General features: G+C 43.2%; 1 non-coding gene and 2 pseudogenes across 1 annotated transcript; 1 reads left to right on the forward strand and 2 right to left on the reverse strand.

Moving 5' to 3' along the window:
- Nucleotides 1–13,364: 13,364 nt before the first annotated feature.
- LOC148670590 (U1 spliceosomal RNA) lies at nt 13,365–13,528 on the forward strand. Its single transcript, XR_015937907.1, has one exon. It is a non-coding gene; the product is annotated as a U1 spliceosomal RNA (small nuclear RNA).
- A 624-nt stretch (nt 13,529–14,152) lies between these two features.
- LOC148670591 (5S ribosomal RNA) lies at nt 14,153–14,271 on the reverse strand (annotated as a pseudogene).
- A 1,166-nt stretch (nt 14,272–15,437) lies between these two features.
- LOC148670592 (U1 spliceosomal RNA) lies at nt 15,438–15,576 on the reverse strand (annotated as a pseudogene).
- Nucleotides 15,577–20,135: the final 4,559 nt, after the last annotated feature.

Here is a 20,135-nt window from a genome sequence, read left to right on the forward strand (position 1 = left end):
TCATGTCCGGAAGCAGACCAAAACATCAAATCAAGCACACCTTCTGCTTCCTTGCACATCACATTTATCACGCTGTTGGAATTAAAATTACAGCACTGCTGGAATGGTTCACAAATGACCTCACTCGCATTTTCACTTCTATTCTGCATCTTACTCGCACTTGCGCTGTCACTATCATCGCTATTTTTGCGTTTCAGAGTCCCAGATTTGAGCTAGTGCTCCATAATAACCCTTCTGCTGCTTTAATTACACTCAGAACGTTCAAATTCAAAGTAAGACATTATAATAACAATTAATAACTGCTCATACTTACTAATAGAGTGCTTTTCTTGACACTCCACTCAAAGTATAACTGTCATAACTCAAGCTTCATTAAAACATAAAGGCAATAGAAGGGTACAGCCAAGGAGAATGAGTGGAAACTCTGCCCTTTCGGCAGACCCTCAAGCCAGCCAAGCCTACGATTAAGCTGGTGCTCGCCTCACTAATGACACACACAGTCCCCTTAAAGACTGGTGAAACCCCGATACCTAGACTCAACACACAAGTCCTTCCTCCCACCTTTTACAGCTTGCAGTTCAGAACAGTGCCCCCAAGGGGGAGCCACTTCATAGCGGACACTACAATTGATTCTGTGTGCAACCCACTCACCAGTCTGTCCATCAAAGCATTTGAAAGCCTGGAGCCAAACTGACACTGTTCTGATGATCTATGTAGCGCTGCGAAGTATTCTGATATGCTTTCAGTCTTTCACTGGTTTAATTTATGAAATGGACATCTCTCCACTATGATCAATGACTTTCAGCTCAAATGATTCTGCAGGGCAACCACAATTTCTTTAAATGTCTTTTCAGAGGGTTTTGCCTGTGCAATATCGAATTAGGGGATACTATTGTGTATGCAGATAACATGGCTAAGGTGAATCTTTCTGCCTACCCATAAAATATTTCAGGCAAAGAAAAAAACAAAGCAAACTGTCTTTTTATGTTTATTTTGGTTCCTCTCCAGGAGTTAGTTTGTGTAATGCACATTAAAACTAAAGTCATAGGAAGATGTAATTGCCCATTTACTATGTGCAAACAATGCTTGTGTGAGTCTTTTGTTTTTGTTTGGTAGATGCAAATAATTGTAATACTTATGTAAACCTGAAATTTAGAATTGAGCATTTCCTACAGATAATACGAAATGTGTACACAAGCAGGCAGACAAATAATTCCTCTGATTTCCAGTGCACATGCGCACTTTGAAAAGGTATACAGATTTCTATGGCATTCTCAATTCGACACGACACCAGCGCTGGCCTTAGTTGATGAAAGCCCCTATCGAATAAACAGAAAATCCTAGGTCTGTGTCGCAGCGGTGCTTTTTTTCCTGTCTTGTCGTACAGAATTTACCATTATGGAGAGCAACTCAGGTCTTGATTTACTTTAATGCAAGTGTGCATTTCCTTCCTGCAACATTTTTTTCAAGACAATCATCGACCTTCCGATGAAAGATGAAATGGAAATCTTGCTTATCAGTGCAGAAGAAATATTGCTGGCTGGCAAGGAAATGCTAGCGATTTTTTGTTTCTTAACAACAAACTTTCAATAAAGAAATCCGAAGTGTCAGTCTCTGAACTACAACAAAAGTAAACACATAAGTATGGAAGTTAATATCACCTACAGTGCCCAATAATGACCAACATCGGCAACTTCCAAAAAAAATATATTCCACGATCACAGAATCTGATCATCGAATGGGCGGCAGGAGAATTTTTTTATATTCCCATGGAATCCTCAGCAAAAATTATTTTAAAATTATAAAGCAGATTTATTTGGGAACTTCACAAGCAGAAATGCCAGCATTGGTAAGTTAGGACTGTAGACTTTTATTTTAATATTTTGATCATTTTATCTCAATCAATGCTAATATGAATGTAAACATGAATGCTGATTAGTATATTGTGATTTTGTTATATTTTTATATGTATCATTGATCAAATTGAAAATAATTAAAAAGCAAATTTTTTCCTTGCTTGAGTGGATAAACCAAAAACATATTCACAGCAGGCTCACGGACACAGATAAACGTTTTCCCACTTTTTAATCTGTAAGTATAGTAGTCAACAAATTATTAATTATCTCACCAATAAGTTTTGTCCTTTACTTACAATTTTTATCCTTTAAACAATTTACAAACCCCACAATGGATGCCATTCGGCTCCGGCGCATCACAAAACTGTATCAGACTAGTTAGTTATTGAAATTTAGCTAGTTTCAATACTTAGCTAGACCGAGTTCTATCTTGTACATACTATACCTTAATTGTACCTGTCAATACATCACAAAACACAGACTAATGAAAACATCTGATGAAAAATCAAAAGCAAATATGTCTTTCCTTCTTTTAGTAGACAAAGACTCCTACTCCAATAAAGATGGAACAGGTGCTCGGGCACTAAAAAAACACAATGAAAATCTTCCCTCTGTAAAATATGTTACTGCATTTGTTTTGTTTCAGTTGTAAATTTCAGTGATTACTGACATTCACTACTTTATCACCAAGAATTTGGAGTTCATTAACTATTTTTTTTGTCAGTGTTTTTTATATGTTCTTTTAAGTGATACTCATGTCTTTTCTTAATTTTGCGTTTTTGATATTTGCAGTATACTTAATATCCCCCACTCTACTGCCATAATAGTATTTTATTTAGGGTTTTCATAAAGCTGTTATTATTTTACTTGTAATGCTGTCTCAACTGGATTGCTTCCTCTCAATAAGAATATTATGATAAAAGTGGTTTTTATATTGTATTTATACTTTATATATTTATTTCATTCTTTTCTGCACAATTGTAGCATTACCTTTTACCTTTGGTCAATAAATCCTTTTTTCTTTTTCTGTACAATTATATATTGTTTCCCTATTTCACATTTGTTATGTAAAAGATTTCTTGGTATTTTAAAATATGAACTCTTTAAAACAAAGACTTTGTCGCACTGAAATTCAAAGAAAAAACGTTTTCTTCCAAAACATCTTAAAGCTTCTCTCTTGTAACAGTAAAGCAGACGTTGCTGGCTGAGAAAGAGGATTACCTGAACTTGCCTCTGTCATCATGAAAGCACACCTGAAATAAAGCACTGGAAACCGAAATCAGAGAATTCCTGAGTCATCGATTTTAACCTAAAAGGACATTAAACGTTTCAGTACATGTGAGATTTAACAAAACTTCCACTTGATTAAGTACTAAAAAGGAGGTGCTGTACCAGTAAATAAAATGTACTCTCACTTATTAAACTCAATTCACTCACTTTGAGAAGTCCTTAAAAAATCACATCTAATTAAAAGTTTTTTACAACTGCCTACATCTGCTCTAAGAAAACTGGGGGTAATGTAGTTATAGAGCAGTGATGAGTAAGAAATAACTCATCAAAAGTAATAAGTATTACTTTTCAAGTAACATACAAGAAGAAGCAGTAATGTCAGGATTACCGCTTCGGTACCGCATCCTATATTAGGATTAATACAAGGAATTAAAATTAGGAGTACTTACAGGAAATTCAACATGACTAAAGCTTCCAGAATCCCCATGGGATTGGATAAACATGTGCTGTTCTCAGTTCTTTGAGATGTGATTGGCTAAACCCTGCAGATTCCTGGTTACAGTGGCTACCATTGGCCATAATTTACAGAGATTGACTCTCTTGATTGGTGAATTGTTGGTAGCAGTAAGGGCTTTGAATTTTCTACCTCTACAATGATTGAAAGTTATTTGAAGACTTTGAAAAAGAAATTAGGTGTCAAATAACAAATATGGCACGGACTGAGGTCAAACCCGCGATCTTCTGTTTACAAGACATAGATTTGCCACTACGCCGATATGTTCAAGTGCTTTCGCTTTTTTTCCCTCTCATGAGCATCGTGCTGGTATTTTTTTTTTTCATCTCAGAGCGGTGTGTCCAAGGGGCTGTATAAGGAGAAGGCCCTTCTGGTGCCTTGGCTTAATTGGTTACAGCACCCATCTACTAAACAGAAGGTTCTGGGTTTGAATCCCACTGGTGCCTTTCTTCCTGTCTGGTTGTGTTGAATGTGACATTTTGGACAATCACAAAAATTCATACACATTGAGGAAGATGAAATTCAATTCTGGTTGTCACATGCATGAGTCTCTAAGGCGTAATCAGTTAGTATGTTTGAGTGTTAACCGAAAGGTAGGTGGATCAAACCTACCAAGAGAGGCATTTCTGGGATTTTGATATAAACATTGTCCTTAACCCTCTTTATATTCAGATTTGTTGAAGAACTTGACAAGCATTACTAAGTTACTATTATAAGGTTAGCACTGTACAGATGTATTTTCGTATTTTGGCATGTTAACCTTAATTTTAATCCTTAGGTTTCAAGAAACTATGAAAAAAAGCGACATTAATAGCAGAGGATTTTGATTTTTGACATTTGCACCTCAAATGCACCTCGTCCTCGCACGAAGAAAACACGGGAATGTATTGAGTCTCATGATGAACATCTTCTGTGTAATGAAGTAGAGATCATAAGACAACAGAAAGAGAGAGTAGAAAGTGGGAATATATGGCATAAGGGTGTGATTTGTGTAGTTAATAAAACAGTCAAAAGAATATGAGAATGGTTCTTTATTAAGATACACAACATTTATGGCGACGAGAAACGAGTGCTTGACGAACTCAAAGCAAGCAGAACACTGCAGATTTTAGTTCTCTTGCTGGTGGACCCACACTTTTGAATTTTCAGACTGTTGGTTTAGCTGCGCCATGGAAGATGCCACGCCAAGAACCCTTGCTCATGCCCAGCTTTCTCCACTGCTTCCACTGAACCTTGAGCTCCGGATTTGGAATATTACAATCCAAATCAGTAGGCAAGGTTCAAGGTCAAGGGCCAAAAGGATAGTTCAGAAACCAGGAGAAGTATAGTAAGCGAGGTACAAAGAAAGGCGAGGTAGAGTTCCCTAAGAGAAGACTCTAAATTGAGAAAGAGAAATAAATTGTTATTTTCAAACCGCTGCTGGCACTGGTTAGTTTATCTGGGCTGGCTGGCGGTTGTGACAAGATCTCAGTCTCAGGAGATGCTTTTGTAAATGCACTAAGAGAACTGGCCAAATCATGTGACTTTGAAGGATTGGAAGCTGACATGTTAAGAGATCGACTTTAGAAAGAGCTCTTACAGTTGCTAGAATTTATGAAGCAGCTCAAGCAGAATCAAGAAAATGCTTTCTAACCACAGTGACAAAGCTACAGAGAGTCATGTTTACTTCAAAAGAAACATTGAACGGGTTGCTCTCTCAAACTTTAGAAACAAAAGCTGAGCAGCAGGACGCAGTCAAGTTACAGACATAGAAGAACAGACATTACATTACAGGTGCGGACTACCAACGCACAAAGCAGATGAATGCAGAGCACAAGTAGCAAAATGTCTACACTGTAAGAAAACAGGTCATTATGCACCAGAGTGTGTAGAAAGAAAATCAGTTTCCAAAAAGAAAAGAAAGTTAATACAAATAAGGAAGGGACAAAGCTTAAAAAAAACTGATAAACCAGTGAGCACAGTTCAAGAACCTTCTTCAGACTCAGATGAATTTGTTTATTCCATTGACCCTGAAGGTAAAGAAACTGTTCAAATAAATGGCCAAGAGATAAAAATGGTGATAAATACAGGAAGTGGAAGAAACCTCATTGGAGTAGAACGTTTCAAGAAAGTGTTTGCACACAGAACTAAACTTAAGCAGACTAATAAGAAATGCTATGCCTATGCACAAATTAGTCCACTTCAGTGTGTTGGCTACTTTGAGGCACAGCTGAAATGGCAGGAAAATGTAATAAAGGACAAAGCCTATGGAATTGAAGGAAATGTAGAACAGTTGTTGAGAAGAAAAGCATGTTTTGATCTGAAGATTCTGAATGTAGGAGACACTGTCAATGTGGTTGACCAGTCCTCAGAGAGGTTTCAGCAGTTAGCACAGGAATATGAGTCACTCTTTAAAGGTTTAGGACAGATCAAGGTTACAGTAGATGAGAAAGTTTTGCCAGTAGCTCAAAGTCTGAGACGAGTACCCTATCCAGTGATAGAAGCTGTTAATCAGGAGTTAGATAAAATCCTGGATGATGGAATTATTGAACAAGTGAATCAAGGTGCAGATGGATCTAAAATATTCTGATAATACTGTAATGTGCTCTCTGAAGGCACCAGTTCTGTAGGGTTTGGGCATTTACTGGGACAATTATTAATTGTAGCAGTAAATCACAAAATGATACTTTTGATGGCCTTAGAATCCAACCATGCGATATAACTCAAACAACGCACACACACAGGTACTAATACACGAGGATACATTTATTAATACATAGAATATGCATATAAACCTAACAGATCTTATCGAGAGGGTTATCAGAATACAAAAGGTATATATTCAGTCAGTTACAAAGAGTTACATATATCAAGAGGACATACGTTCAGTATATCATTCATTTAGACTGTTTCGTCATTGAACTTGGTTACAACTTCTACATTAGATACTGAAAACAAGTACATAACTCTTAGGAATTAAATTGATATCAACTGGTTAGGATAACAATTGAATTCTCGAGCTGTAATGCATTGAAGTTGAATACTCATCCAATCTCTGGTGATTCAGATCTCCTGCGGGCACAAAGAAACAGTTGCAGGCTGTTGCTGTCCAATCCGCGCTCTCTGGCTCGGTGCCAGGCTGTGCTGTGCGGCTTGCGATGGTGCGCTGGAGATGCTCACTTACCGGCTAGTTAGTGTTGGCTTTAACTACCACAGTTTGTGCACAGGAGAAAAGATGACTGTGGGTCCCAGCAAGTCAGGAAGAGGACCGGTTCGTTCCTGATGAAGCGCTAGTTCTGAATAGTGATTCAGCTGTCCACAGTTCCGACCTGTCCACGAGGCTTGCTGCTGGTGCTAACCTCGGGTGGATCCTCTGGTTACTCTCTGGCAATCTCCGCTCTAGACTCTTAGAACAAAGGAAAGTTCTGGCACTTGGACACACTGGCCGTTCCGTGGTTGTCCGGGCTGAGACTCAGGATGGTCAGGAGGCGCTCTGCGAGAATGTCCTGCCCTTGGGAGCCTTCTGCTCCTGGGCCGTCCTGCCCTGGAATTCTCCTTTGAATTCCCTTTAGAAAATTCCACAGAATTCTCTCAGGCCCTCTGTGTTGCCTGTTTTTACCTGGAGGAACTTCAGCTCGTTCATTGGCTGAAAGTTCCATGGGCATCAGAGTCCCACGTGGGTTACTCGGCCCTACCAGTCCCTGATTGGTTGATCAAGGTGAGATATGAGTCACTTACTCCTGACACTTAGGAATGGAGTCCAGATGTCCATCTGGCACTCCCTAGACAGATAGACGCCAATGGATGACCATTGATCATGATAGCCAGGCTTAGCTAAGTGCATCCCCATTTGGGAGCTATCCCTTATCAAAAGAAAACATGTTTAAATCAGCCTGCATGGATAGTTTCTCTGTGGCTGCACCACAGAGATGAACAGAGAGATGAGGCCTCATTTGGGAAAGCAAAGCAACACTTAATTTTGTCTTACTAACAAGCATTGCCACTACAATACCTAAAAAGACACCAAGGATGTGAGACTGTGTGTGGATCTGTGAGAAGTGAATAAAGCAGTAATCAGAGAGAGACATCTAGTACCAACGGTTGACAGCATATTGCAAGCAGTGCAAGGAGCCAAAGTTTTTGCAAAGTTAGATGTTTGAAAAGGATTCTGGCAAGTTGAGTTGGCCCTGGCATCAAGACACCTTACTACACACAGGGGTTGTTACCATTTCAGAGTAGTTCCTTATGGCTTGTCTAGTGCCCCAGAGGCCTATCAGAAGGCTATGGACTCGATGTTGTGTGAAATGCCAGGTGTTTTATGGTATATGGATGATGTGGTAGTACATGCGGAAAATGAAGAACAACTTGAACAGAGGCTCAGGCAAGTATTCCAAAGATTCCAAGACAGAGGCTTAACTTTAAATAAAGATAAGTGCATCTTTGGCCTAAAAGAGATCGAGATACTGGGACATTTGGTCACTGCAGAAGGAATAAAACCAGACCAGAAAAAGGTGAGAGCTGTTTGCAGTGCACCGAGACCTGAGAATGTTGCGCTTCTGCACTCGTTCTTAGGCAATTGTGGATTTTTGATTAAATTAATTCCTAATTATGCAGATATATCAGAACCCTTAGAAAACTAACGAGGAAAGGACAGAAGTGGGAATGGACATCGGAAACTGAGAAAGCCATTGTCGAGTTGAAAAGAGCACTTGTAACTGAACCATGTCTGGCATACTTCAAACTAGATGCACCACCAGTAGTGATCAGTGACGCGAATCCTGTAGGACTTGGAGCAGTATTGCTACAAAGACAAGAAGATGGACAGAACAAACCAGTGGCATATGCAAGTCGCTCACTTACCCCAACAGAAAGGCATTACTCACAAATAGAGCGTGAAGCCTTGGGTTGTGTTTGGGCAGTGGAACATTTTAGGACATATTTATGGGGAGGCAAGTTCACACTTCAAACAGATCATAAACCCCTCATTTATATGTTCAATCCCAAAAAGGCAACATTGTTACCACCCAGGATACAAAGACTTGGATTGAGATTATGGCCTTATGATTACAAAATTGAACACAAGGTAGGGAAAACCAATGTCCCAGACTCATTGTCACGTCTTCCTTTACCAGACACAGAAGACACTGGTTATGTAGACACCTATGTTGATGGAGTGCTTTCAATCAGCTCTTATGCACTGCATGCACTGACACTTGAGGAACTTAAACAAGCAACAAATGAAGATGACACATTGATATTGTTGATGTCCATAGTGGAAAAAGGACAATGGCCTTATCCAATTCCAGACGAACTGCAGCCATACCACAGGTGTAGGTTGGAGTTATCTACATATGATGGACTGCTTTTAAGAGGACAGAGGATTGTGTTACCGAAAACAAAAATCAGACAAGCACTGAAAATAGCACATGAGACACATCAGGGTGTAGTTCGTACAAAACAGTACCTGAGAAGCAACTTTTACTGGCCCAACATGGACAGTGATGTTGAAAGACTAATTAGGAATTGTTCCACTTGTGTGTTGAATCAGCCATTGCAGGAGGATCAACCTCTCCAACCACTTGAATTACCACCAAGGCCTTGGACAAAATTGGGTATTTCCCTGGTAGGTCCCATTCAGAATGAATACATATTGACTGTCATAGACTATTATACTTCTTAACCTGAGGCGGTTGTTGTATCAGACATATCTTCAGCCACAGTTATTAGAGAGCTGATTAACATCTTTGCACGATTTGGTTATCAACTAGAGGTAGTAACAGATAATGGCAGGCAATTCATAGGACAGTTGTTTGAATCATTTCTGACTAATTGTGGAATTAAACACATCCGTGCATCACCTTACTATCCGAGAAGTAATGGCAAAATTGAAAGATTTCACAGATATCTGAAAAAGGCCTTAGGAGCAGCTGTGACAGAAGGAAAAGAGAGAGAGAGGAACTCCCTAAGATTCTGCTGACTTATAGATCAACACCACACAGGGCATCTGGAGAAACCCCAGCTAATCTTATCTTTGGGCGTGATATCCGGACTAAACTACCAAACGTGGAAAAGAAAGAAGAAGAGCCAAGGGACATTCAAAAGACAAAAGATATCCATAGACATCATGAGGAGTATGCACACAAAATGAAATTATATGCAGACCAGACACATCGAGCAAGGGATCATAACTTCAAGGTCGGTGACGTAGTGTTTGTGGCTGGCCTAGACACCGGTAAATTGGATGCCAAGTTCAAAGACACTCGCTATGTATTATTGAGAAACACCTCTTGTAACTCTTTTGAGTTAGTGAATGTTGAAGATGGCTCAAAAATAATGAGAAATGTAAAACATCTTTGACACGCTCCTCCATTGGATCTTGATTTTGAATCTGCAGAAACAGAAAATGCTGAGAATACAGGACTTTCTGACGATTGCCGAGTCCTCAGACAGTGGAGAGTACATCTGTAGGAGAGCCAGTAACTTTACCCAGAAGTAAAGTAACAACCATTAGTGGCAGGGTTATCAGGAAACTGGCTCATTACAGAGACATTTAAAAATACAGGACTTGCATAGCTCTCCAAATGTTAAATTGCCCTATTTTGTTTGTGTTATCTATGTAGTTGTTGCTTAGACTGCTAGAAATGAGGTGATATTTAGAAGTGACTTAAGTAGAAATTGAACTAAAATTTCAGTTGGTACGCATAGAAATTGTTGTAAAAAAAGATGAATGTATTGAATAGAAATGAAAGGTTTTATATACATTTTGTTGTAATAGTTAATAACCGTTTACTGTGAGTTGATATAAAATTGTTACAATTGTATGGTAAAGTTATAGACTTTAAAAATAACAAAGGAAGGGATGTAGTATAGTGAATAGACATCGCGAGACAACAGAACGAGAGAGTAGAAGGCGGGAACATATGGTGTGAGAGCGTGATTTGTGTAGTTAATAAAATAGTCTAAATCATATAAGAAAGGTTCTTTATTAAGATACACAACATGCTCGATAAGCTACTGGACACACCCGCCCCTCCTCACACAGACCGTGGAAAAGCCCCCGAGTGGGAGGGCTCTCTCTTCCTCCCAGGAGCTCTTGGACACGACGCACAGACAGGGCGCGGGGAGCCGCCGCCTGCAAACACGGCTCCAGGCAGGACTCCACTCCGCAGGAGCCGCAGAGCAGAGGAGATGAGGGCAGCTTAGCTCCTGTGCAGAGATGTGAGCTGTTGTTGCTGGGGATGCTGTCTTTTCTTTTCACAGGGTAGGAGTGAATGTTGATTTGCCCTTAGAAATGAAGCAGAGCACTTCAACGGCATGGGTGTGTGTGTGTGCGTGCGCCCTGGTGATTCTGGGAGACAGATCGAACCTGGGCTAAAAGAGAGGGGGCTTAGCCCTCTTGCATTTGCTAGTTCGAAGTTGTACAACCCATTTGTATCTGCTAGGCGGCACAGTCGTTGTGCACAAAGAACGCTTTGAAAAGCGTCAAAAGCAAGTCATTCCGAGTTGGTCGGTTGTGTTTTCCGTTCAGACATGAAATGCTGAAATGATCTCTCGGCTCCTCGGTTGTCATTTCTGCTCCGTAAAGGAATCACAGTACGCGTCGGCTTCCAGCACGGTGGGTCAAGACACGATGCCTGGGGTCAGAGAGAGCGATGTCTTCCTTGTTAGTATAGTGGTGAGTATCCCTGCCTGTCATGTGGGAGACCGGGGTTTGATTCTACCTCCTTAGAGAAAGGACTGCCTTTCACTTCTCTGTATTTTCTTTCACAGCGCTGTGCAGCTTTTCATTGCTCTTGCTTTCCTGTTCCTGATGGTAGCGGTTTACAGAACAGAAAGTCCTCATGGGACATACCCTCAAACTCATATCTAACATAAATGAGCGAATTGGCCAAATCGATTACAGACTCACCTAATTGCAATGAAAAGCATCTGCTCATCTTAACGCACTCTACCAGTGTACTTTTGATATAATCCGCCATTTCAATAATTCTATGAGTGACTGTGTCTTTCAGAGGGGGCAGCAGGTCGAGGTGTTTAGCAACTTTTTTCCACACATAATACGTGTCAGCTCTTTTGCTAACAGTAAATAAGGGTGTTAAAAAAAAAGTGTCTGTTTATTAGGTCTAAAAATTCCTTAACGTCTTTGATGCTGTCATCAAAGATAAACTGCAGTCAGCAAAGATAAAAGGATAATAATCCTTGCATACTGCCCTGTCTTTCTCACACCTGAAGAAGACTCCACAGCCGAAACGGTGTGTTTCCTTTCTTCTCTTTTCAACATGGAATAATCCTTTACTTGTTCCTTTGCAGCCTACGCATGCTGACGCAGCTACCCACCTGATATATAACATTCCTATAATCACAACTATGAATTTCCACTGTGGGTATTACACGTCACAACGCAGAAATGCAACAGTGACGTGTCGTAATTACAAATGTACATGATAAGTGATTTTGTCTCTCCTACCTTAGTGTCGGAATATTAAGAAGTTCTGGTGACAAGGAAGGAGGGAAAAAGTAAATCAGCAGAAGGGGTGCTATTTTGTTGACTGTTAATCCTTACATGTTCAGAAGGTCATATTTAAAAAATGGTACAGTAAATTTTCTTATACTTAATGATTTTCATAATTTGTCACATTACCTCAGTGGCAGAATTGTGAGACTATTTAATAATCAGGAGGGAGGGTCATAGCAATAAGCAGAAAGTGCCATCACCCTTTGCTCATCCTCCATTAACCATATATTCTCATATGCCATGTTCTAAATATCCCATTGTAAACTGCTATAATAACATTTCTTGCAAAATGCAAGATTTTGAGACTTTTAATAATCAGAAGGCAAGGTCGTGGTAAATATGCAGAAAATGCCAGTGAATTCATGGTTTGCTTTTGTCTTATTTACTTGTCGTCTAACATGCCAGTTTGTGTTATTGTGAGTTTTGAAAATTGGTTTTCGATTTTCTTAAACGTGTTTCATACAAAAATGCAATTTGGATAATCATTATTTTCATATTCCCCTTTACTGATGTCCAGTAATCCACTCGGATTAGAATTTTTAAAAATAACTATAGAGAGCCATCTACAGGCGAAAGGCGGCATAACATCACAGTAGCATCTTATAAGGTGGAACGAAAAACGCGAATAAGAAGCTGGCGAATAAGAAGCCAACTTCAGCTTCGTTAATGCAACAGGATTGGGTGAGGTGAGGTGGAAAAATATTTCTTCCTCTGAATCCTAACATTTTTGTAGTTGTTCCAGGACCTCTTGCCCCAGATAAAGCTGCCAATACATCACTTGTTTCTACTCCATCAATATCAGCAGTGTTATCGGTACTAAGCTCCACAGCGAGCCTTCCCTGCAGCTGAGCGTTGTGTGCGCTGCAGTGGTGCCGAGAGAACAGCACGGAAGGCAGCAGGCTCTGGAGAGCGGGTAAGAGATGGAGCCTGGTGGGCAGGCGAGCAGGCCCGTTTTTCGGAAATTGCTGAAAAGGCTCCGGTCTTTGTTCGGTGTGCGCGAGCTTGCGTAGCGATCTGCCGGTCTGGTGTTATGCAAATGAGGCCGATTGCGTCCCGGGACATGCTGCGAATGCGCATTGGCGACTGCAGATGTGTAGGAAACGGCGCGCTCGTTTTCTCGTTTTGCCCACCCTTTTGAGTGTTAGTGTGGCGTGTGAGTGTGCGAAAGAGTGGGCCCAGCAGGAGGCGGTTTTGTGCGGGGCGAGGAGCTGGCCTAGGCTGCGCGCTTTGTGCTGTGGGTGCGGGCCGCTTGCAGGGGCTTTTACAGCTCATACTTACCTGGCAGGGGAGATACCTTGATCAAGAAGAAGGTTCACCCAGAGCGAGGCTCGGCCATTGCAATCCGGCTGTGCTGACCCCTGCGAATTCCCCAAATGTGGGAATCTCGACTGCATAATTTCTGGTAGTGGGGGACTGCGTTCGCGCTCTCCCCTGATGTGCTTGGTCCAATATCAGATACGGAAGAGTTACGACACCACGAGCTGCGATAGGATCCCAGTTCGAAAAGAGTCGATGCCACTGCTGGTTCCCGGTTTCTTTTAGTTAGAGGTCCGGAGAAGCATTTCAAGCTGGTTACACTACTCCTTCCGGACATTCATTCCCTTTTCAAAGTCAGTCGTTTTGCTGTAGTCTGCATTATTTAGGCTGATTATCGAGGTTAGCCTTTATTTGGTCATGGGGGCCTCGGTACTGTATGCTAATTCTCAAGACAGTTTCACCCGTTTTCTGATTGCTAGGTTCTGTACCAGTGCAGACATGTCAAACAGTGAATGGCTGTACCTCTATTGTATCCGTGCTCAATGAATGAAATCAGTAATAAATGAATATATGTATAGTTATACGAAAAACAAGTGGTTTATCGACTCATCTTCATTTGCAGATTTAGAGGCAGCTTCGATATTCGTTTTACAAACGGGGTTTTTTTTTATATGGGTCACACACATGCCATAGCAACAAAACATCTCTAGAGATGAGGCTATAGATCACCTTTCCATCCTGCAGGTTTTCCTCCCAAAGCCTACAGTACCAACGGCGACCCCTGCTGGCCGGGAGAGCAAAAGCTTACAGCACCTGGTATTCCCAGGCAGTCTCTCATCCAAGTACTAACCAGGCCCAACCCTGCTTAGCTTCTGAGATCAGACTAGATCAGGCACATTCAGTGTGGTGTGGCCGCAAGCGAAAGCCATGGCGCCTGACTCGCTACTTGAAGCTGTGTGTGCCTGGGGCTCCGTGCCCCCCGAGCGGGACTGTAGGATCGTTCGTGTGCAACTCTTTGGAAAGGAGCCTCTTTCCAATTCGCATTGCATACCTGGATGATGGTGAATGTGCTCCCTTGTGTTGGCTTGTCCCGCACTGGAGGAGAACAAACAAACTGCTTGGAGGAGCACAAGGCAAGTCTTCACAAGACAAAAACCTCCAGTGCACAGCACTCAAAACATTTCTGGGCTGTCGCGTGTTTATTTCAGCACATAAAGCGCACCAGTCCAACACGTCGGCCGGGCGCGCGGCGCCTCCGCCCTCTTGTGGCCTTGCGGCGTCAGAGCAAGAGGCTCCTTCTCGCTGCCTTTCCGCTGTGTTGTAGAGCCCCGAGAGGGAACCTGGAGCGCACACTTTGTAGGGGGCGGGGGACCGCGTTCGCGCTCTGCCCCCGGTCTCTTGCGCGAGTACTAAATCTCACGGCGCCAGCCAGCGGCCAGAAGGCAAATACAATATCGCGGGACAGGGGGGCCTCTTCATTGATTGTTACATATGAGACGGGGATTAGGAGGAGACCCCGACTGATTGGTAAAGGGGAACACTAACACCCTTTTTGAGAGACGCCCTGGGATTTCTTAATGGCCAAAGAGGGTCGGGACCTCGGTTTTACGCCTCCCCCGAATATTGAAGCTTGTTCTAAATCTGCAAATGAAGATGAGTCGATAAACCACTTGTTTTTCGTATAACTATACATATATTCATTTATTACTGATTTCATTCATTGAGCACGGATACAATAGAGGTACAGCCATTCACTGTTTGACATGTCTGCACTGGTACAGAACCTAGCAATCAGAAAACGGGTGAAACTGTCTTGAGAATTAGCATACAGTACCGAAGCCCTCATGACCAAATAAAGGCTAACCTCGATAATCAGCCTAAATAATGCAGACTACAGCAAAACGACTGACTTTGAAAAGGGAATGAATGTCCGGAAGGAGTAGTGTAACCAGCTTGAAATGCTTCTCCGGACCTCTAACTAAAAGAAACCGGGAACCAGCAGTGGCATCGACTCCTTTCGAACTGGGATCCTATCGTATCTCGTGGTGTCGTAACTCTTCCGTATCTGATATTGGACGAAGCACATCAGAGGAGAGCGCTAACGCAGTCCCCCACTACCAGAAATTATGCAGTCGAGATTCCCACATTTGGGGAATTCGCAGGGGTCAGCACAGCCGGAGTGCAATGGCCGAGCCTCGCCCTGGGTGAATCGATTTTTTATTTTTAAGAACTTTATTTTCTTTTCACAAAAAAAACACAGGATATCACAAATTAGAAAGCTTTACATTAATATACATACTTAAAACAGTATATATGATCACATCTCATTACATTTTGACACGGTACCAGTTACATAGCAACAATTTATTTTTTTCTGGTGCAAATCACATTCTTTACTTAAACATGATAATGTTTTTCACAGTCTCTTGAGATATTGACCTATGCTCTCTATTTCCCACAGATTTTCTGCTTCCTCCCTCCCTTCTCTCCACAGATCTCTGAGGTAATAGTTCTCTTGGGTGATGAACAGGGCCAGGCTACCTGCTGCCTTGACTGGGACCTCGATGCCTTTGAACAGCCCCATGTTCCTCACTCTCCACAGGGCGTCTTTCCCACTGTTCACCACGGCCCAGATCCTGTCAAACACGTCAGGAGGAAGTTTGACAGGAGAGATGCCGTATATGACGAAAGCAGCGGTCAGGGTAAATTGGGGCGAGAGAGCCTGCAACCAATCTTCAAACTGTGCCCAGAAGGCCTTAGCAAAAAAGCAGGACCACAGGAGATGGGTCACAGTCTCCTCCTCGCCGCAGCCCACCGTAACGCAGCAAGGGCTGGGGGTGAGGCCCCTACTGTACAAGAAAGTTCGTACCGGTAAGCACTGATGGACGACACTCCAGGCAAAATCTCTGTGAATGTTGCACAGAAACTTAGAGGATGTGTGTTTCCACACCTTCCTTGTTTGGGCTGATGTTAAAATGCCCACAGGGGTCTGCCTATTATTCTGGGGTGCAACGAAATCTTCCAGTTTTTGGACGCTGACATCTTGGAGGGGAATATGGCCAATTGGGTGAGATCTTAGAAAACTTTTAACTGTCCAATAAATTGCAGGGCATGTGTAATGGAGTGGGACATCCAGCTTGGGTCTGACACCCCACACTCTGAACACCTCCCTACCTACCCAGAGCCTGGAAAAATAAGTCCAGGTACGCGCTGCAGGTGCTGTTGCAAAGCCTCTCAGCACAGAGGCCAGGAAAATACACAGCAGCTTCGTAGCAATATCTGGGACAGACTTCCCCCCTGAGGGTAGCGGCCTGTACATTATTTCCCTTCTGAGTCTTTCCTGCTTCCCACCCCATAGAAATTGAAACATCAATCTCCTCAGCACCGCCGCAACACGGTGTGGGATTGGGAAGGTAGAAGCCAGAAAATTCAAGACAGGCAAGAGCTCGTCTTTGATGACCAGCACCTTCCCTGTCATGGTGAGGTCTCGGTCCTTACATTGCATCAGTTTTTTGTTTAAGATTGGCAATTTGTTCTGACAATTTACTGTTCCCATCTCTTCTCCAAAATACACCCCCAGGACCTTAATTCTCTTCTCTTGCAGCCTGAGATCATGTCCTTCTTTTGGCTCCCTCCAGTTCTGATAAAAATCTCACTCTTAGATTTGTTAATTTTTGCAGAGGAAGCCAAGGAGAAACGATCACAGCACTGCAGAGCTCTGCTAATTGAGGCATTGTCAGAGAGGAGCAGGGTGACGTCATCCATGTATAGAGATGTCTTTACCTCTCCTCCCCCACTTCCAGGCACTGGTATCCCATTAATGGCCTGATCCTGGTGCAAGGCACAGGCTAAGGGCTCCATAGCCAAAATGAATAACAAGGGGAATAATGGGCAGCCCTGCCTCACCCCTGAACAGACTTCAAAGGGGCGTGATCTATTGCCATTAACCATTACTCTGCTGTTGCTACCTGTGTACAGCAGGTTAATCCACTTTCTCATGATGGGGCCAAACTTCATGTGCTCAAGTACCGATGTTAAGTACTGCCGGTTTAGGCGGTCAAAGGCCTTTTCTAGGTCTACACCTAAAATGCACAGAGGGAGGGAGCGATCCTCAGAGTACAGACAGACATCCCTCAACAAGGCCAGGTTGTCGCTCATCAGGCGTCCTGCTATCCCACAAGTCTGGTCTTTCCCTACCAGTGAGGCCACTACATTTTGTAGGCGCAGGAAAAGGGCTTTGGACAGGATCTTAGTGTCCACGCCTAACAGGCTGAGGGGTTCTTTATGTCATTCTTTGCTCCTTTCTTAAACAAGAGAGAGATAGTGCCTTCTCTTAAGGAGTCAGGCAGCAATTCTGTCTTATAGCTTTCCTCGAATAGGAGCAGTAGCGGATCCTGAAGCAGATCCCAAAAGGTGCAATAAAATTCTTTACGGACCCCGTCAGCACCCGGAGTTTTCCCCTTCTGTAAGCTCTCCATAGCCTGTCTCAGCTCTTCTACTGTCAAATCCCTCTCAAGTACTTCCCTATCTTCTTCACTCAAAACGTTTTCTAGCTTTGAGGTAAAAAAATGAATTTCTTCATCCTTTACCTCTGTAGAGCTGTACAGTCTTGAGTAGAAGGCCTCGGTGCAGGAGAGGATAGCACTCGGCTCTGTTCTCTCTCGTCCCTCCTCATCAACTACACTTTCCATGACAGACTTGGAGCCTACCACTTTCCTGAAAAAGAAGCGAGTACACTTCTCATTTTCTTCCAAGAACTGCACTCTGCTTCTTAACAGCACTCCTCGACTACTTTCTTCGGCTATGCTCCGGATGTCCTTTTTTAAAAGGGTGATATCCTCGAGCACATCGAAGCCACTGTGCAGCATCGTGTAGAGACGCTGCAGCTGCCTCTGTTTCCTGGCTAGCACTCCTCTCCGTCTGGCAGCAGCCTTCCTTCCCTCAGCCATGAAAAAGGCCTTTGTCCTCACCTTCACCTCCTCCCACCACTCTCCTACTGACCCGTACAGAAACTGCAAGGACAGCCACTGTGATAGTTTCTCCTTGTAGCGGGATACTACCCCCTCGTTCTCTAGCAGCTTTGTGTTGAGTTTCCAGAGGCCTGGGCCAAAGACAATCCCGCCCTGGAGTTCCACTCTACACCCTAAAGCCTGATGATCTGAGAAGAAGACAGGCTGAAGAGTGACCCCAACAACTTTCACTCTCTCTGAGACAAAGCAATAATCAATTCTGGAGCTGCTATTCCTCCCTGACCATGTATATCCTGCTGTTGTGGGATATATACATCTATATGTGTCTGAGAGTTTAAAGTCTTGAACTAAGTTTTGCAGGGCCAGTGAGCTGGAATCCAATTTTATCGGAGAGCTAGACTGCCTGTCTGTGTGCTCTAAGATACAATTAAAATCCCCTCCCACTATCACGTCTGTGCTACATAACAATAGGGGGAAGAGTGCCTTGAGTAGCTCCACCCTTCCTCCCACGTCAGTAGGGCAATACACATTGATTAGCCGCAGGTTAACGGTCCCCCATTCCACATCCACACACAGCAACCTGCCATCTATGACCCTCTGAATACTTTTCAATTTGAATGCCCATCCTTTGAAAAGAATGGCCACGCCAGAGGCTCTGTTGTTATTGTCCCCTGACCAAACAGAAGGCCCTTTATCCCACCTATCTTCAAAGCTTTTATACCTCTCTTGATAGGCTAAAGCACACTCCTGCAACATCAACACATCTCCCTCTCTCTGCTGGAGGTAATCAAAGACAGACTGGCATTTAACTCTGTCATTAATACCTCTGGTGTTAAGAGAAATTATGTTTAGAGCCATATTACATAAGAAAGTGGAACCAGTCTTTACAAAACACATTTCTCTTCTGTCTCACCTGTTACCTTCTTCTTTTTCTTTTTCTTCTTCCAATTTCCTGCCAGCCATCCTCTGAATGAGCCTTCATCAGGGTGGCAGCAGTAAAAGCGTTCACGGAGTCCATTTCAAGGAAGGGGGTAGAGGGAGGGGTGGAGAGGTTCCAGCTCTCCCCATCGCCATGCTCTCCTTCCTCCTCGCTCGGGGAGAAACAGAGTCCTTTTTCCTTTTCCTCAAGTCCAGCTCCTGGGAGCACTGAGGGGAAAGAGGTGCAGCCGATGCACCAGTCTCCTCTTCCCCCCCACCCACCAGCTGCTGCAGATCCTCTGGGATGGACTGGATGGAGGAGAGGAGGGCATCTGTAGCACTTGCAGAGTCTGAGAGAAGCAGCTCCGCTGAATCCTGGGTATCCTCGCTGGACCCGCTCCACCGGGGGGCCCCACACTGGCCCTCGTTCTGAGCCCTCTCCACACAATCGACAAAATCGGGCTACTGAACTGGAGAAAATCTCCTCTCCAGAAAGTGCAAATATCATCTTGGAGAGTATAAATCCTATTGCCGAAGGTCAACACTGTCTACCAGAGTCACCCCTCCCACCTCCGGCAGGTTTCCGAGCTGCAGCGATGATCAGTTCGGCTCACACGCAAGAGGTCCTCGGTTGAAAACATGCGCCCCCTTTTCTCGTACGTTTTGCACATGATCGAGTGGTTTATATGTGGCTCCTTCGTACATGGTGCTGATCTTTTGGAAAGCAGGAGGCAAAACTGACACGTTCCCATACCAGGAGTTGAACCCCGGCCACCTGGGTGAAAAATCAGGAATCATAACCACTAGACCATATGGGAGCATACAGCCATGTTGTTCCGTGCGTCATGTAAGCAAACTGTAATTGCTGCCTTCATGACCTGCTTGGTGGAGAAAAC

Source organism: Lepisosteus platostomus, chromosome 5, assembly GCF_059453375.1.
Source record: "Lepisosteus platostomus isolate fLepPlt1 chromosome 5, fLepPlt1.hap1, whole genome shotgun sequence".
NCBI lineage: Eukaryota > Metazoa > Chordata > Actinopteri > Semionotiformes > Lepisosteidae > Lepisosteus > Lepisosteus platostomus.